This window comes from Pongo pygmaeus, chromosome 22 (assembly GCF_028885625.2).
Source record: "Pongo pygmaeus isolate AG05252 chromosome 22, NHGRI_mPonPyg2-v2.0_pri, whole genome shotgun sequence".
Lineage (NCBI taxonomy): Eukaryota > Metazoa > Chordata > Mammalia > Primates > Hominidae > Pongo > Pongo pygmaeus.
In genome coordinates, this window is record NC_072395.2 from 51,795,412 (window position 1) to 51,813,886 (window position 18,475).

The following is an 18,475-nucleotide window of genomic DNA, read 5'->3' on the forward strand; positions in this document are numbered from 1 at the left end:
CTTCTCTAATTTTATATAATAAAAAGTTTTTTAAATTAAACTGAGCTGAGAACAAAAGTGATAGGAGATTATGATATTCTACCTTGCAAAATATAATTTAAAATCTTAAAATTAAGCACACTTTTCTGGGCATGTTACCAAAATTGACATAAGAGAAAAATTTAAATGTGAATATATTACTAGCCACAAAAGAAATTTAAAATACAATTAACATATGTCAAAAGTTTCTTTCACAAATTTGAGGAATTAGGTTGTATCAACTCTTCTAGAACACACAAAAAGATGGAAAGCTACACAATCGATTTCATGAAGCTAAATTAATCTTGATTTCTGTACCTAACAAAGATAATGCAATAAAGAAAAGAAAATCATGAACCAGTCTCACTTAGGAGTAATTTTAAAATCCTAAATAAAGTAGCTGCAAAATAAACAGTATCCTAAAGGAATTTTCTATCATGATCGAGGAAAGCGTATCTTATCTTGGGAATGCAAAAGCGTTCAATATTAGAAAATTCAACGTTATAATACTTTATGTCAGCAGTCCCCACATTTATTAGGATTTAAAGGGCATTAAATAACACCTAAAACACATTCTCACATTGTTAAAAATCCTTAGGGAAAATGAGAACTCAAGGATACTTCTTTCACGTCATAATTATGTAAACATAAACAAGTGGCCAGCATATGAAACATTAAAAGTATTCCTGTTAAAACCAGAAACAAGGCAGGTGTGTCTACTATTTCACATTGCTCAAGAAGATCAGAGTCATGTAATAAGACTGGAAGTAGAAATATGAACCATAACTAAGAGAAAGGAGGTGATTAAAAGTTCATTATAAACTAACAACATGGCTGGATAACCTAAACACCCAAGGGAATCAACTCTAAGCACTTTGAATTAAAAAAAAAAAAACAAAGTAAAGGGACCAGATTAAAAAATAATAATAAATGTACAACAGTCCATTGCTTTTCCATACACCAACATGAAGCAAACAAAAATATACTCTCATTGGTGAAAAAGATTTCATTCTTATTCAGAAACAAGAAGAAAAAGAAACTATTGAGATACAATACAAACATAATCAACAAACAGAACAAAATGAAATGCTACACAGCCGGTAAAAATCTGTAACAGTAAGTGAAAATCACTCTGGAGAAAAAAATAAAATAAAATAAAAAAATAAACAAAGCCCAGTATCCATGAATATATTCACTATGATTCTTTTTTTATAGACTACAGGTTAGATATAATGTTAGAAAATAAAAACAAAAATAATGGCAAGTAAACCTATGAGATTTTAATAGTAATTATTTTTGTGAGATCAATTTTTAGATCAACCTTATTTTCTGTATGCATTCATGCTATATTATCTACAACAAGCAAGTATTACTTTTGAGACCAGATCAGGAAAGAATTTTATTTTGTTAAGTTGACTTGAGATAAAAAATTAACCAATAAATTCACTGGCTACATATGATTTTCAAGATTTCTGAATCACCCTGGGGATGAGAGCTTTTCTAAAACATGGGGTTAGCACACAGGAGCCATAGGTCTGAGGCAAAGTTCAAATGGATGAGAATGGAAACGTTGCTCTGGCTTACCCAAGCTGGCCAGTTTGCCTAGAACTAATTTAAGAACATAAAGATGACATCATTGCAGGTGTTCTTTCAAAGCGGAGCATACATTTATAATGCTTCTGGCTGACAAAATTGGAAAGGAGACAAGGTTTAAAAAGCCTCAGATATTCTTTCTGCCGATGCTCACCGTCTTCATCTTCAAATAAAAGTATTTATATTTCTTCTGTCTGCCCCTTGGGCTCTGGTTCTTGGTTAAGAAATGTCTCATAAATTTCAGTAGAGGAGGAAAACAGAAGGTGATGGTACAGAACATTCTATTTTCAAGACTATAAATATTTCAACTTCTCGAAGAGATCACCTATCATGAAAACTTCAGATCTTCCTAAGTAAGTCTTATAAAAATTAACTATAAAGTTTATGACAGTTTCCACAATCAAGTACTATATGCCAGATTGGCTTAAAGCATTTAGAAATGAGCAGCCTGAATGTTTGCAAAAGGTCACATACTGGAAAAGAGTAATGTCCAATTCAAAAAGTGAAAAGTAAGAGATGCTGCCAATCCAAAAATTGAATGCCCAAACTTTACTGAATTCTGTTAATAAAATCAACAGGTTGTTCCACTGTACAGGCAGGGTTACTACTTTATGCTGATAATCCAATAAGTGTTTATTAAGCACCTGCTATTTACAAAGCACTGTGGTGGACACTGTAGAGAGAATTGATAAAATATCTCAAGGAACTTAGAAGGTAACCAGGGAAAAGGACAAGTACAAAAATAACTAATAGAACTCTTACCAATTAACATGAGCAACCAAATAACCTGATTTTAAACATGGGCAAAAGAACAGACATTTAACAGAAGAACATGTAGGAACGGTCAGGAAGCACATGACAGGTTGCTCAGCACCATTAGTCATCAGAGAAACGGAAATTAAAACTACATCAAGATGCCATTTCACACCCACTAGAGTAGCTCAAATAAAAATGACTGACAATGCCAAATGTTGGCCAAGATGTAGAGAAACCGGAACTATCTTATATTACTAGGGGAGAGTAATGGTACAACCATGTTAAAAAACAGTTTGGCAATTCTCTTAAAGCTACCCTATTGCCCAGCAGTTCCATTTCTAGGTATGAATACTTACCCCAAAGAAATGAAAACCTATGTCTACAGAAAGCGTGTGCAAGAATGTTTATAGCTGCTTTATTTACAATAGCCTCCTTCCCCAAAAAGACAAATGTCCATCAACAGGAGGATGGGTAAACAAACTGTGGTATAGTCATACAGTAGAATACTATTGAGCAATTAAATAGAACAAGTTACTAATAGGTGCAACAACATGGGCACATCTCAAAAACTCCACTTTGAGAGACAGAAGTCACACACACAAAGAATACATGTTGGAAGAATTCATTTGTTTGAAACTCTAGAACAGGCAAAACTGTTCTATGAGGTTAAAGCTATGGTGATAGAAGTCAAAAAGTGGCTGCCTCCAAGATTGTGGGGGTGGATCAACAATTCACTGGAAAGGGAGAGAAGAGGAAGTTCTGGGGTGGTGGATGTGTTCAGAATCTTGATTGGGATGATGGTTACACAGGTGTACAATTGTCCAAACTTATCAAACTAAGCATGTAAGGTCTGTGCATTTGTTGTACTTAAATTATACTTCATTTTTTAATACTCAGAAAAGGTAAAAATAGAAATAGTAGACATTTGACAGTTGTGAGTTTGCATTGCAAGGACTACAAAATTCTCAAATTTGTTAATATCACCATAGAACAGGACTTCACAATAAAATGTTCACTTTGGCATGAAAGGGAGGAGGTCAGGGTGAGCATGGGGTGATGAAGCCACAGTGAGGCCAGGTGCTGGGTGAAAACAGGAACCCACTTCTGGGGCCCATTCCTGTAGTGCCTGAGACTCAAAGTTGGGCCTCAGAAAAACTGTAACTCATCACACATCATGAACCTCTAAACTAGCTTACAAAGGCTCAAAAGGGAGGATTTTAAATCCAAAAATGTAACTACTGTACAAGATAGAATATTAGAAACACTAGAAGGAAGTTGTAATGTTTTAAATGAGGTATAAAATGACAGCTAAATCTCACCTCCTGCGTAGTAAAACCACATTAACTCATATAGTCACCACTCCTCGTATGAGTCTGGCCCCATCCAAAAGGGATGGAGTTTAAATTGGTTCTATGATTTGAAACAAACACATGGAAAGCCCTACTGGGATATTTATTAGCTACATTAAGATACACCCCTTAACAACCTTTAAAAAAAACTCTACCATGTTATCTGGTGTAGTTCTGCTCAGGATACCTTGTGGGAATATAAATGACAAAAATTTAAAATTACCTTACAAAAGAGTTTGCACATTGCTATGATCCAAATGTTGGTGTCTTCCCAAAATTCATATGTTGGAACTTAATGCCTGATAATGTCCTGGCTGTGTCCCCACCCAAATCTCATCTTGAATTATAGTTCCCATAATTCCCACATGTTGTGGGAGGGACCTGTTGGGAGATAACTGAATCATGAGGGCGGTTTCCCCCAGACTGTTCCCGTGGTAGTGAATAAGTCTCACAAGATATGATGGTTTTATAAGGGGAAACCCCTTTTGCTTGGCTCTCATTCTCTCTTGCCTGCTGCCATGTAAGACGTGCCTTTCGCCTTCCACCATGAATGTGAGGCCTCCCCAGCCACGTGGAACTGTGAGTCCATTAAACCTCTTTTTCCTTATAAATTACCCAGTCTCGGGTATATCTTTATCAGCAGGTGGAAATGAACTAATGCAATGCCCAGTGTGATAGTATAAAGAAGTGGGGCCTTTTGGAGGTGATTTGCTCTTGAAGGCTCTGCCCTCATGAATGGGATTAGTGCCCTTATAAAAGAGGCCTGAGGGGGCCTCCTTGCCCTTTTTGCCATGTGAGGACACAGCAACAAGGCAGAGAACAAGCCCTTGCCAGACACAAATCTGCCTTGATCTTGGACTTCCCAACCTCCAGGACTGTGAGCAATAAATTTCTGTTGTTTATAAATTACCTAATCTAAGGTGTTATGCTATAGCAGCCCAAACGGATGAAGACACACATATTAGGCAATAATTATGTCAGTTAAATTTGGTGTGTTTACACCAAATGTCTTCAACATTTTCCCTGCCCTAATATTTGCAAGGAGCACAGTAAGTATCTGCCCATTAGCACAGATGCCTCCATAAGGCAGTGGTGTTAAAAGGAGGGGAACGGTGTAAAGATGTTCCCTGGTTGGTGGCAGGGGTAGGGGGTATGATATATAGTTTCCCTCCCCCACCATGAGAATTACTAATTCAATAAGGAATTAAATTAATCAAATGCCAATATGCTTATTATGGCTTTTGTTTTTGCTTTTGGTTTTTTGCTCAAGTTCAAGGGCATCTTTGATTTTTCTCAGTCTTCCCAAGACCTTACATGGTCGGGCCCCCACATTCCTCCTTTGCCCCAGCCTCCTACTTTCCCCCCTCCCTTAAGACTCCAGCTGCACTGGCCTCCTTGCTATTTCTTGAACATGTCAGATTCTCCTGCCTTAACACCTTTGTAGTGGCTGTTCCACCTGCCTGAACCCCTTTCCCAGACACTCCAATGACTAACTCCTTTACCTCTTGCAGGCTTTCTCATAAAGATCATTCTCTTAGAAGGGCCAACCTTGACCATTCCTATTTAAAATTGCAATCTGTCCTCTCACAGGCAAGGCCTATGCCCTCCTTCCTCTCTCTGCACTCCTTTCCAATGCATTCATCACCTTTGACATACTGTGACTTTTTTATCTTATTGTGTTTATTGCCTTATTGTGTTATATGTATTATCTACTATATTATTATCTTTTATTTTCTGTTTATTGCCTACTCCTCTTGTTACAACATAAGCGCTCCATGGCAGATGTCTTTGCTCGTTTTATTAACTTCTGTTAAGCACCTACAACTCGACCTGTCACATAGCACGTGTTCAACAAATGTTTATCAAGTGAATAAATGTATTCTTTTCTATGCTTCTTTAAATAAATACAGCTGACCCTTGAACAATGCCAAGGTTAGGGGTGCTGACCCCACACACAGTCGAAAATCCACATATGACTTTTGACTCTTTCAAACTTAACTACTAATAGCCTACAAGTAGTCTTACCAATAACATGAACAATCAATTGATACATATTTTGTATATCATCTATATTATACACTGTATTCTTACAATAAAGTAAGCTACAGGACAGAAAATATTATTAAGGAAATCATAAGGAAGAGAAAACATATTTACTATTCAGTAAGTGGGAGTGGATCATCATAAAGGTCTTCATCCTTGTCATCTTCATGTTGAGTGGGCTGAGGAAGAGGAGGAGGAGAAGGAGTTGGTCTTGCTGTCTCAAGAGTGGCAGAGGTGAAAAAAATCTGCCTAGAAGTGGACCCACAGAGTTAAACCTGTGTTGTTCAAGGGTCAACCGTATAACCATGATATTAGCATTGTGAACATTCTCTCTTCATCTCTTCCTTCCACCTACCCAACTCTCCACTCAAGGGAGATTTATAAGTAAGATTTTGAACACTGAAAATCAAATTAAGTGGTCTGGAAAAGCTGCAATGGCAAACAGGGGAAAACAATTTGGAAAGCAGCCCTTAACCCTACATTTTCCTATCCTGTGAAATCTGTGAATAATTGTATCTACACGAGGCCAATGGCCCCAGCTCTATCCTCTAATCACCTTCTTCTTCTATTTCCCAAATGTAACACTTACCCAGCCAACAAGTAAGGAAATAGATCAGAAAGCTTTTGAGTGACTCTTTTAGTGAACCTGGACTCCAATCAATCAGAAAATTCACGTGGGATTATGCCATTGGCATTAGTTTTTCATGTATGGTAAATACATGGGTTCATCTCATTTGAAAGGAATAGGCACATTCGTGTCATCTTAAGAACTGGGGTTTTATGATTTATTTAAGGAGCCATCTAGTAATAAGGTATACAGGGGTAGGATAGAACCTAATGTATTACAGGCTCCATAGAAGATAGACTTGGGAGGTTGTTCAGGACTGAAGCTGGCTCTGGGCTCCTTGTTGGCTTGTTGCCCCATTAACATCAGGAATTCTTGGATCTTCACTATGGCACTCCCATTGGCATGGATCCCCTACTGTCTATTGATTTCTGCTTCTCTCTAGGCATCTTCTTTTTTCTCCTCTTGTACCATCTGACTGACTCCATTCATGTCTCCAGGAGAAAGAATGTGACCATACTTGTTAATTACCATGGTCCATGCTTAGGGCTCTTACCCCATGGCCCCTTGTAGGTCATCAGTCAACCCACAAAGTGGCTGCCTTTGGTTTAGGTAGGACCATTAATCAAGGGGAACCCAGTAGGCTTGTGTTTCACCATAATCATAGCCAACCCCTCTTTGAGACTATTCCCCACAGGACCTCTGGGATCGTGTCAAGCTCAATACATTGACCCAGGTACACAGAATGCCAGTCACTGTGTCTTTGTCCCCACTCAGAACACATTACCCCTGATCTTTTCTTACCAGCATTCTAACCCTCTAGACTTCATTGTGGGGAACTGTTGACAGCTTAATATGAAACAGTCTCACCACAAAACAACCTGCTGGTTTCCGGAAACTCCCCAGCTCCCAGACTAAGGCACTCAGGACAATCCAAACTCCCATTTCCACAAAATCCAGAATGGATTTTCATAAGCATCAGGAACACTGAAAGGGCCTGTAGGCTCCACAGGGCACCTACATTTCCTGGGGCTTCCCTCAGAAAGAAGATGGAGAGTAAATGCAGTGGCCGCATTTAAGGAAAGGAAAATGAAGGTTTTCAAGCCTGCATGAAGCCTAGAAAGTGCCACTGTGTGTAGCCACACCCATAAATATTTTTGCTTTGGTAAAATTACAGGCAGAGGGCCCTGCCAATTCAGAAAACAATCTATTGGCTGCCACTGCCTTGTGTTCCACACTCTGTGCAGTCCCCACTGCATAGAGAAAGCCACCTGGAATTCATAGGATTCCTTGATATTTGTTTTCAACAAATACTTCCTGAATGCCTACTATGCACCAAACTCCACGGTCAGGAACAGGCCTAATCCTGTTGGTGTTTTTATTTCAGTCTCAGCTCTGTCAACCTGCTTGAAGCTGCAAGGAATTTAGTGTTCAGGGACAGGCCTCCACAAGTCCAATGAAGTTGGCTGCATTTCTGATTCACTTCTCTATCCAAGAATAAAAATAGGGGCTGATCTACTCTTGAAGCCAAAACAAAACCCGAGATAAGCTGCCTACGTGTGCGTGAGGAGGCAAGTCAGTTCCAGGAGCCAGCAGTGTCCGGGAAGGGCTCCCCGCAGCCTGACGGGACTTGTCCCAGTGACCTCTTCCCTCCTGAGGTCCTGTTACCTGTGTGCACGTTGGGACAAAGCCTGCTGTGCCACTGGCCTCCCTCTCACGTGGTGCTGTCCTGCCTTTTTTTGCATGGTAATTTCCAGTTAAAGCTCAGCTGTTTGTGTGTGTGTGTGTGTGTGTGTGTCTGTGTGTGTGTTTATGTCTACTCCACTCATCACAAATACCTTTAATAAGCAAATTTACCTCCTCCATTTGCTGAATTTTATGTCTTCTCTGTTCCTTGATGAGAATTGAATAGGATCATTCCATGGCTTTGACATTGATTTCTTGTCCTCTCAAGGGCTCACAGAGCACGGCCCAGAAAGGACTAATGGTGCTGGCGCTGTAGCAGGACCTCCTCTACTTGGGACAGCCTAGCACATGAAATCCTCTAGGACCCCCAGCCTGCGGTGGGTGGTCAGTGTGTATGCAGTGAAAGAGCACGGATTCCAATGTTGAGCTGAGGTGAATGTAAAGGGGGAAGACCTCTCCAGAAGGTGGAGGTAGGAATGGGAGCAAGAGTCCCCCTAAGCAATCTTTCCTTCTTTGCCTTCCACCACCTAAACATCTGGAAGCAGACACCTGGACCACCTGCACCTTGGCAGAGGGAAGGAGCCTGGCCAAGAGAATAAAAAAGGACCAGCCACACTTCACTGTAAGCCACATCCCTAGGCTTCTCATTTTCCCTACCTGGGGAGGCAATGACAATAATAGACTTCAGAAGTTAATTGACTTAATGAGTGGAACTCCTTCAATCCATTGAAGGCCTCAGTAGAACAACAACAACAACAAAAAGTGGAGGGAGAGAAAATTCTTTCTCTCTGCCTAATTGCTTGAGCTGGGTTATTGGCTTCTCCTGCCCTCAGACTGCGACTTACACCTTTGGTTCTCCAGTTTCAGTCCTATGGACTTGAACTAGAACTCATACCATCAGTTCTGGTTCTCAGGCCTTCAGAATCAAACTGGAACGGCACCAGCAGCCTTCCTGGGTCTCCAGCTTGCAGACAACAGACTGTGGAACTTCTCAGCCTCCATAATCACATGAGTCAATTCCTTATAATTAACCTCTCTCTCTCTCTCTCTCTCTCTCCATAGGTAGATAGATAGATAGATCCCTTTACAGCAGGTGGCAGCTGAGGAGGGTCTTCCTAAAGGAGGCTGCATGAACATAAAGGGCAGCCCTAGTGCTGGATCCTGGCCCTTGCAGGTGATAGGGCTCTGATGAGCAGAGGAACACCAGGGTTCTTCATCTCCAAATTAGATAAAATGACCTGGGCATACATGGAGTGGTTTTAAGAAGCAGAGAGTTTAATAGGCAAGAAAGAAGGGAGAAGAAAGAAGGAAGAATCTCCCCTGTACAGACACAGAGGAATAGGGAGCTCCAAAGCCAAGAGAGGAGACCCCATGTGCCACGGAAAAGTGCCTGCTTATATGAATAGGCTGGAGGAGGTGATGTCTGATTTGCACAGGGCTCAGGGGATTGGTTCGACCAGGCATGTCACTCACGCAGCCTGCAGAAAAAACTGGCCCTCCCACCCTAGCCTTTTAATATGCAAATGCAGGGCACCATGATGTTCCACACACATGGGGATATGTGGGGGCAGCCATGTTGATGATAAGCACCCCTCCCCTCCCACCCCCCGCACCTCCCCACCCCCTCCTCACCCCCCCATCTCCCCTACCCCCTGAGAAAGCACACCTATCCTGTTTGGGTTTACCGCTTCTCAATCAACCACACGGGAGAGTGGGAAGACAACTCACAAACTTCTTTGTGTTTTTTCAGGTTTTGAAGAGCCAGCTATAAGCTATATTGTTTTGCTTTGGAAAGACACTGGATTTAGAACCAGCTGTAGTCCTTTAGCAACCTCTCTGCCCCTTATTACCCACGTGGCCTTTGGCAACCTCCCTGAGCCTCAGTTTTCTTGTCTTCCTCCGCTATGGGGATGTCAGAGGCAACTCCAGGCACAGTACTGGGTGGAGAGAAATTTATTGTTATTATTGTTGTTCTCTTTCACCCCAAATGGACAGCTTGATCTTTCCCTTAGGGAAACGCTTTCAAATAAAGTGATTATGTTTTGGAGACTTAGCAAAATGGATTTGGGTAACTTCCATCGGGAGGGAGGAAGAGAGCCAGTGGCCTTTTGTTATGAGACCACAGGTAACCAAATGTTTGAAGGAAGGCGCCACGGAAGCCCCCTACCCCGCACACAGCTCTGGTTATCCACAAAGCCCCCCACAAATGCTCGCTGGTGGCCTGTACCGCTAAGAGCTTCTGTGCTGGCCCTCCCTAGCTGTCTGCCATTCTTTTTTTTTTTGAGACAGAGTCTCACTCTGTCGCCCAGGCTGGAGTGCAGTGGTGCGATCTCGGCTCACTGCAAGCTCCGCCTTCCGGGCTCACGCCATTCTCCTACCTCAGCCTCCCGAGTAGCTGGGACTACAGGCGCTCCCTACCATGCCTGGCTAATTTTTGTATTTTTAGTAGAGACGGGGTTTCTCCATGTTAGCCAGGATGGTCTCAATCTCTTGACCTCATGATCCGCCCGCCTCGGCCTCCCAAAGTGCTGGGATTACAGGCGTGAGCCACCGCGCCCCGCCACGTCTGCCATTCTGCTGAGATATCTACGTGCCTCATCACACAAAACCCCACCGTAGCCCTGAGCAGTCATGGGTACATAAATGCCCCGCTTACTTGGGAAGACGCATCTTGGCAGGGTAAGGCCTTTTCCACTTCCCCACGGCCAGCAAGACAAAGGACTAGGCCCAGAAGCCCCCGTGCCTAACATGGTGCAGTGCTGCCACTCATGAAGGCATCAGAGCACGTGTGCCCTCACTGCACGGGTGGGGACCCTGAGCCCCCAAGAGGAGAAACGATTTGCCCAGGCCACCCTGGCAGTCAGTGACCTGAGACCAGTTCCTACTCCTAGATCAAGGTCCCTTGGCTACTCAGACCTTCTTAAGAAGAAATTCTTGTTCAAATGGACTTTTCCAAAGTGCAGCCTGCTGGGTGCTCCAGGGCAGCCCTCCCACGGTGATTGGTTAACCCCGGGCTCTTCGTGTCAGGTGATTTACCCCACAGCCAGCTAATCTCACCTTTCCTAGACTCTCCCTTTCTGGGCCCACGTGCTGCCCGAATGACACACTCAGTGCTGTAAATGAGGATGTCACGGTGTGTTCTCAGGTTTTACTGGAAGTACAGCCCTTAACAAACAGTCTAGTAAACAGCCAGCCCAGGCGGTGCACACGTCAGCAGCCCTACTCCAGGGCTCCAACGTCAGCAAAGGCAGGGCCCAGGCCTGGAAGCCAAAGCCCTTTCCAGCACCCCTCCTGTCACTGGGCCAGCCCCGCCTGCCTGCTGGCTTCTGGAGCTCCCACACTCAAAACTGGGATCTGGGAGTTGTTCTCCCAGGCGACCACATTCCCTTCAGGGGTTGTGCAGAAAAACTGAACTAGAATGTGGATAAAGATGCAGAAAATTGAGACTCTAAACTGAATTGCATGAATGGCGGCTGGAACCTTTACTTCGTGCCTCAGTAACACAGGTCTCCTGTCTACACTGGTCCCATTTAAGGTCTCCTTGCCAACTCATGACAAATAAGAACGGTTTGCTTGTAAAATCACAGTTCAGCAACAGTCCATAGGAGGACCAAATAATTCATTGAAAGAAAGAAGTGAAAACTCTTCATTAGAAATGTGAGGATGGGCGCTCAAATTGGCTTCTTTAAAATATCAGCGAGAACGAAAATGATGACACTTAAGCACCGAGGCTACTACAATGTTTTGATAAGGGGTGAAAGGAGCCTTCTCCCTTTTATCAAAAAGTTCCCTATCTGTCGGCCCTGCAGAGGATCATGCTGATGGGAAATGGGCCACTAAGAAGGACCTGAAAGTGAATGTCGTCCTAAGTTCCAAATCAAACCACCAACAATAAATAACAAGTAATCATAACAATTACTATTGATTTAGCCTTGTTGAGACTCAGAAACCAATACCCCAAAATAGAGGGTTTTAACATGTTGAGTTGAGGAAGGCTCAAGGTCTCTCTGACCTTCCCCTATACACACCATCTTTCCCAAAGAAGCTGAAGTTTCTTTATCTGCCTAAGATCCAGACCTTCCAAGGAGAGCAATTATTCTTTCTTCCCCTTCCCACTTATCTTCTTATCTATGGCAGAAAAGAAGACCAAGGTGTGACCGGACCCGAGAAGACTCCAAGGATCATCTGAATTCCAAAGAAAGCTACTTACAAGGTTATTTCTGTTCTCCCATCCATTCTCCCTAGCAATCATTTATTGCCCCTCAATCGAATTCCTCTTCTTCCCGTTCCCATAACCTGTTTTACCAGAATCCGAGTCCCCATACATTCTGTAACCCCAAAATGGTACATAAGTTTCTGTAACTCATTGGGAAGTCGGGGCTTCATTCTGAAGGCTCCTGTGCATACACGTTAAATAAGTTTTATGCCTTTTCTCCCATTAATCAATCTGCCTTATGCCTCTCAGCAAAACTTTAGGGGTCAAGAGCCTGTGGCCCCCACAGCCTTAACCCACTAAAATGTAAGCACTCAGAAGGCAGGGACTCTGTCTTGTTCCCAAAGGGATCTCTAGCCCAAGACAGGCCTTGGCGCGTGGCAGCTCAATGCATGTTTTGAACAGGCGAGTGCTTGCATGATGTTGTTCTGCCAGACACTGTATTTCACACTATGTGTCATCATTAAGTCTTTTACGCCCCATGAAACAGATGTGATTCCTATTTTATAGATGCAGAAAGGGAGGCTTGGGGAGGTTAGGAAACTTGTCCAAGGGTTCTCAGCTGTATAGTGGGAGCGCTTGGCTAGGCAGCATGGCCAGTCTGCTTCCAGAGCTTATGCAATTAACCATGGCATCAACCTCCCCTCCCTACATGCTACCATGTTCAGCCTAGGTCTCTGGACAGGTCCATGGGTCCCTAAGTCCTCTCTTTGATTGGGAACAGGATCCCAGCATCCCTGGAATTGCATGCACAATGGCATGTGTCTGGGCTTATGGAGGCTGTGCTGGAGAGAGGGCCCATGGCCTTCAGATTTTCAGAGAAACGTGGGATCAAAAAAAGTTTAAGAATCACTGTCCTGGTTTCAGCACTGAAAATCCCACATCCTGGGATGCCTGCTGTTGGTACCAGACAGCATAGAGTCCCCAGAGGAGGAGAAGATTGAGTTTACATTCCTGGCGGTTCTCCTGTCTCAGCAGGAGGGAAAAAGCTATGGGAGGTGGGAACAGGTTACAAAGCTCAGAAATGGACCGGGGGAAGGCTGAGGAGGAAGTCCTGGGACAGAATGCAGTGATTGTGACAGCAGCGCTTCAACGTTCTGGGCAGAGGTTCCAACGCCAGATTCCTGCAGAAGGCACCTGCCTTCCCGCTTTCTCTTTAGTTGACGCCACTGTTTCTGGGACAAGTTGAGGAAGGAGCACCAGGCAGTAGAGGTTTCTGAGGAGTGAAAGGGTGTTCAGGAAGACCCCCTCACCCAAAATTCTGTGCTGAAGTCTGTTTAGGCGAGTACCTAGGTCACGCGGGGTGATGACCTCTGACATTGTGCTGGCATCGTCCATAGTTCATGAGCAATTCTCCCTCTCTCAACCGCTGGGTGGTCCCTGGGGTGGGGATCCCCAGGAACCCCCAAGAACAGGCCCCCTTGCAGACCAGCAGTTCTGGACAGGTCAGACTCTGAGGCCTACAGTGAGTAGCTTGCAAGAACATCCTGGAAGTGTCCCAAAGCCAATAGAGTGTCCCAAAGCCAACAGAGTCAGGAACATGAACTGTGTGTTTCATGCCCATGGGAACTGCGTTCTGAGCGAGATATCTGGAGTGTGCTCCGGGGCCAAGTTCTCCAATGACAGATGAGGGGATGGGGCTCTGAGATCACCCAGGCCGCTGCTACAACTCCAGTGAGGCCCGTGTCTGGCAACTGGAATTGATCAGCATTTACAGCTAGCTCCGGCCTGCTAAATCAAGAAAGGGAGGAAGGGCTGGCCTGACACATTTCCTTCACGGGCTCAACAATGGCTAGAACCTCCCAGGAGAGCCTGGGCTTCCTTGAGCCATATACTGTGGCAGCCCTATGGCCGGCACAGACGTGTGTCAGTTTTTGAGATTACAAGGGGGTTGCTGGATGCTTCCTCCTCCACCTGTCTTTTGTTTCCTAAATTCAGGGTGCTTTTGTCCGTGAAGCCCTTTGGAATGTGCAGCTCCAGCTTCCCCAGTTGCTTTTCACCCTAAGGACCAGGCAGCCGCAGACTTCCAGAGACAACAGCAGGGAATTATAGGTGTGAGTCCTTCAAGAGGCAGTTCTCCCAAAGCCAGCCCCACTTCCTAAAAGCAGCCACACTTGTCGCTCAAGCAAGGCAGGGAGGAGCATGGACAATGGTGTCAGAGCCACTCCCTTTTGAACATTTGCCTCTACAGAACCTGGCCAGGGCCATGGGATGCCCTGTTTGGCTACCTGAGGCCTGAATCCATCGGGATCTGTAAGAAGTGACCACTGACATTGAGAATGACACCAGCCATCTCCAGAAGGGGCAGGTCATCTGACTCACTGGCCACACACTTCGCCTGCGGAAGAAAGCCCAAGGCTACCTGGATGAAGAAAGAGGCATTTGTGCTAAATTAGGCAGTTTACAGACCTAACACCAAAAAGCAGCCACAGGGCTCCCTTCTCTCCTCTCAAAATTCTTAAGGTGCCAAAGACACCCCCACCCACCAGCCTCTTCAATTCCAGGCAGAACCCAGCCCTGTGCCTGGCTGTCATCAAGGGCACCAGGCTGGTGTTTTGGCAACAAACCAGCTTTCAAAGTGACATCAAATTGCTGTGAATCACCCGATCTGATTCAAATGAGGGCTTAGGTGGATTTAGAGATAGCTGATTGCCTCAGATGAATGCACAATTGCCTCAGAAAGTAATTTACCTCTGGGAGTTTCAGGTACTAAACATTTAGAGTTTGCATTTAAACTCTAAACTGGGGCAGGGGCAGCCATTCTTTTGCTGGCAGGACCCCGTGAAGGCTGACCCCAGGTACCTACGACTCTTCTGTGATTGGTCCTTCCCTACCTCCCTGCCCCACCCCATCTAAGCACAATTCATTTTATTTCAAAGATGAAAAGGACCCTCGAAGTCGTGACTTGGTCTCCCCAGTCACGCCCCTAATGAGTGGAGCCCTGTGTCTGTCTGTGTTCTTCACCAGGAGTTTTTTTCCATTTCCTGTGACTTTTGTTGCTGTGAAGTTCTTCCTGGTCCTGGGTCACAATTGATCACCTTCCAGCCCCAGTCACCCTGCAGGTCCCCATGGTGGAAGTCAACTCCCCTTCTCATACCATGTTCCTTCACAGATGTGAACAGCATTCTCTGTCTTATCTTTTAAAGACCCAAACCCTGAGCCCCTCCTACTACCAAACCATGATTCTGGAGCTCTTCATGTCTTATCCATCCTCCCCTCTGGCTTTTCCTGTTGGGGGCCTCCTTCTCAGAGTGTAGCAGCTACATACACCAGGGTTGGACTCAACAATGTCACCTCCCTTGTTTCAGCCAGTAGACCTCTATTGATTTAATCTGAAGTCACATTGGCCTTTTGGCAGCCTGTCCCAATGGTGACTCATAAGGAGATTCATTTAGAGTCAACCAAAACCCTTATAAAGGACACTGCCTGGACACATCCAACAAAGCAGGTAGCTGTTTTGTTGAACTTTGGAGCAAAATGTCCGACTTTTACATTTGTCCCTGTTAAATTTCTCCATTTTAATCTGCCTCATCATTCCTTCCCTGTCATTCCTATAGTTTTCTGTCATCTGGGAACCTGTTGCAAGTGCCTTCTGTCGATTGATCCAGATGATTGTTTACAGAGCAATTTCGTTATGGAATCACCTAACCATGTCAACCTACGGCTTGCTTTCTTTCCTCTGCCTTGTTCAGAAAGGTCCCAGAAGGCTGCTTGTTCACTGCTTTGCTGAAACATCTTAAAGTGTTGGGCCAGGAGAAGTGTTAGAGACCATCCGCTTCAAGCCCTTCATTTTTCAGATGAAGAAACTGAGGCCAGGTGAGGTAAAGGGGCTGCTAAAAGATCACACAGTGACCTGGTCTGCAGCAGAGCCAAAGATCAGGACTCAGAGATTCCCGTACCCAGGGACCCTCTGGTTATTTGCCCAGCAAGGAAACCACTGGTATACTCCATCAAGTCTGCTGGAAGATTCCAAAACAGTGGACAACAGAACCCCTGCCCTTGGGAAGAAAGGCTAAGTGGGCCCTGAAAAGCAAGTAATCAACTGATGACTAGAGAAACAGAATGTGGTCCAGACATACAATGAAATACAGTCCAGCCATGGAAAGGAATGAAGCGCTGACGCATGCTACAACATGGGTGAATCTTGAAAAATTACAGTCAGTAAAAGAAGCCAGTGGCAGAAGACCACATATTGTATGATTCCATTTAGAGGATCTGCCACAATAGGAAGATCCCTCGAAACAGAGAAAGCACCTTCGTGGGTGCCAGGGGGCTAGGGGGTGGGGGGAAATGGGGAGTGACTGCTAATGGGTACAAGATTTCTTTTTGGAGTGACAGAAATGTTCTGGAATTAGACCATGCTGATGGTTGCCCAACAATGTACTGCACTCAAAACCACTGAACTGTGCACCTTAAAATGGTTAAAATGGTGAATTTTATGGCATGTGAATTATACCTTCATTTGCAACAAGAGCATCAGCCTGTCTTCCTGCTCACCCGTGGACAGTGCAGAAGGAAAGGAAAGGAAGGAGGTCAAGAACAAACCCTTTCCTCCTCTCCCAGCTGAAGAGCTTTGCAAACGGCGGAGAGGGCCTGGAGGGGCCGCTCTCTGGGCAGCTGAGGGTTGCTTTTCCACCTAAAGGGCCTGTCTGCCATGTCCTTCCCAGCACATCCTGAGTGTCCCCTGGGCTGCGGTCCTGGGACCTCCCCCACTCTTCTGCCCTTCACCTGGAGCCGCGATGGAAACTGGGCCTCCCTGGGCTGCTGCTCTGCCTTGGAAGGAAATGGGGGACACTTGCTTGGCTCTTCAGCACCCACCCCGTGTTTCCGCGTTTGTGTGAAGGGCAAAGGTTTTAGCAATCTCCTGCCAGGCTCAGATCCGCTCCTCTACACGGCACGCCTTGCTCTGGCCAAGGCTCCATTCGGAGGAATTCGGGTGCGGCACAGCGTCAGGGTCCAGTGACAGCAACAGCAGGAGTCACCTGGGGGGACCCCAGCTGGCCTCAGAGCACGGGCAGGAAGAGGAGCCAGAAACTGGACAGCGGTGGGGAGGGGGTTCGGATAAAGTATGCAGAAATCACCGTGGAGAAGAGAAGCAACTGGGGCTGTTTCAGAAAGAAAAAAAAAAATTAAATCCTCTGCCAGTTTGGAAGCGCATTGCTTTCATGTCGGCCTGGCTGACTCCCGCGTGGGCGTGCGGCTCTGGCTCTGGCGGCCTGCCGGGGAGCGTGGGTGGCGTTCCCAGAACAAAAGTTCAGGCTGCGCAGGAGTCACCTGCCGGAGAGCCCTGTCCCCTCCCACCAGGGACCGCTCCGCCCACCGCCCAGGGCAGTGAGCACCGCAGCCAGGTAGCCCTGCTGCCAGGGAGGGAGGGCGAACATGCACTGCGCACAACACACAACACATGCACACAACAGACAACAGACAACACACACAACACATACAACACAAACACAACAGACAACACAAACAACATACAACACATACACACAACACACACAACAGACCACACACAATATACAACACACACTACAAACAACACACAATATACTACACACAATACACAACACATATACAACACACAATACACACAACACACACTACAGACAACACAACATACACACCCCACATAACATACAATATACAACACAACACACACAAACCACGCACACCACAAAACACAACATACAACACACAAACCATACACTACACAACATACACCACATACAACACATGACATACACCACACACAACACACAACACACACAACACACACAACATACAACACACAAATACCACATACCACACACACAAACACATACCACACAAACCACACACCACATACACAACACACACAACAGACCACACACAATATACAACACACAAGCCATACACAACACACCTCACACACAACATACAACAAACACAATAGACCACATACAGTATACATCCACACAACACATACAACACACACAACAGACCACACACAACATACAACACACAAGCCACACACAACAGACAACACACACAACAGCTCACACACAACACACAACACAATATACACCACACAAGCCACACAACACAGACTACACACAATACACAACACACACTACAGACAACAGACAACACACACAACAGACCACACACAAGCCACACAACACACACACAGCATACACCATATACAACCCATAACACACACAACACACAACAAATACAACAGACAACACATTACACATACCACACAACACACAC

General features: G+C 45.0%; 1 long non-coding RNA gene across 1 annotated transcript in view; it reads right to left on the minus strand.

Annotated features, from left to right (window-relative positions):
• Nucleotides 1–10,906, minus strand: part of LOC129022623 (uncharacterized) — a 35,066-nt gene extending 24,160 nt beyond the window's left edge. Inside the window, exons 1-2 of the long non-coding RNA XR_008496492.1 lie at nucleotides 10,667–10,906; nucleotides 5,874–5,938 (exon numbers count right to left, since the gene is read on the minus strand). This is a non-coding gene — a long non-coding RNA (uncharacterized LOC129022623). The remainder of the gene's footprint in view (nucleotides 1–5,873; nucleotides 5,939–10,666) is intronic.
• Nucleotides 10,907–18,475: the final 7,569 nt, after the last annotated feature.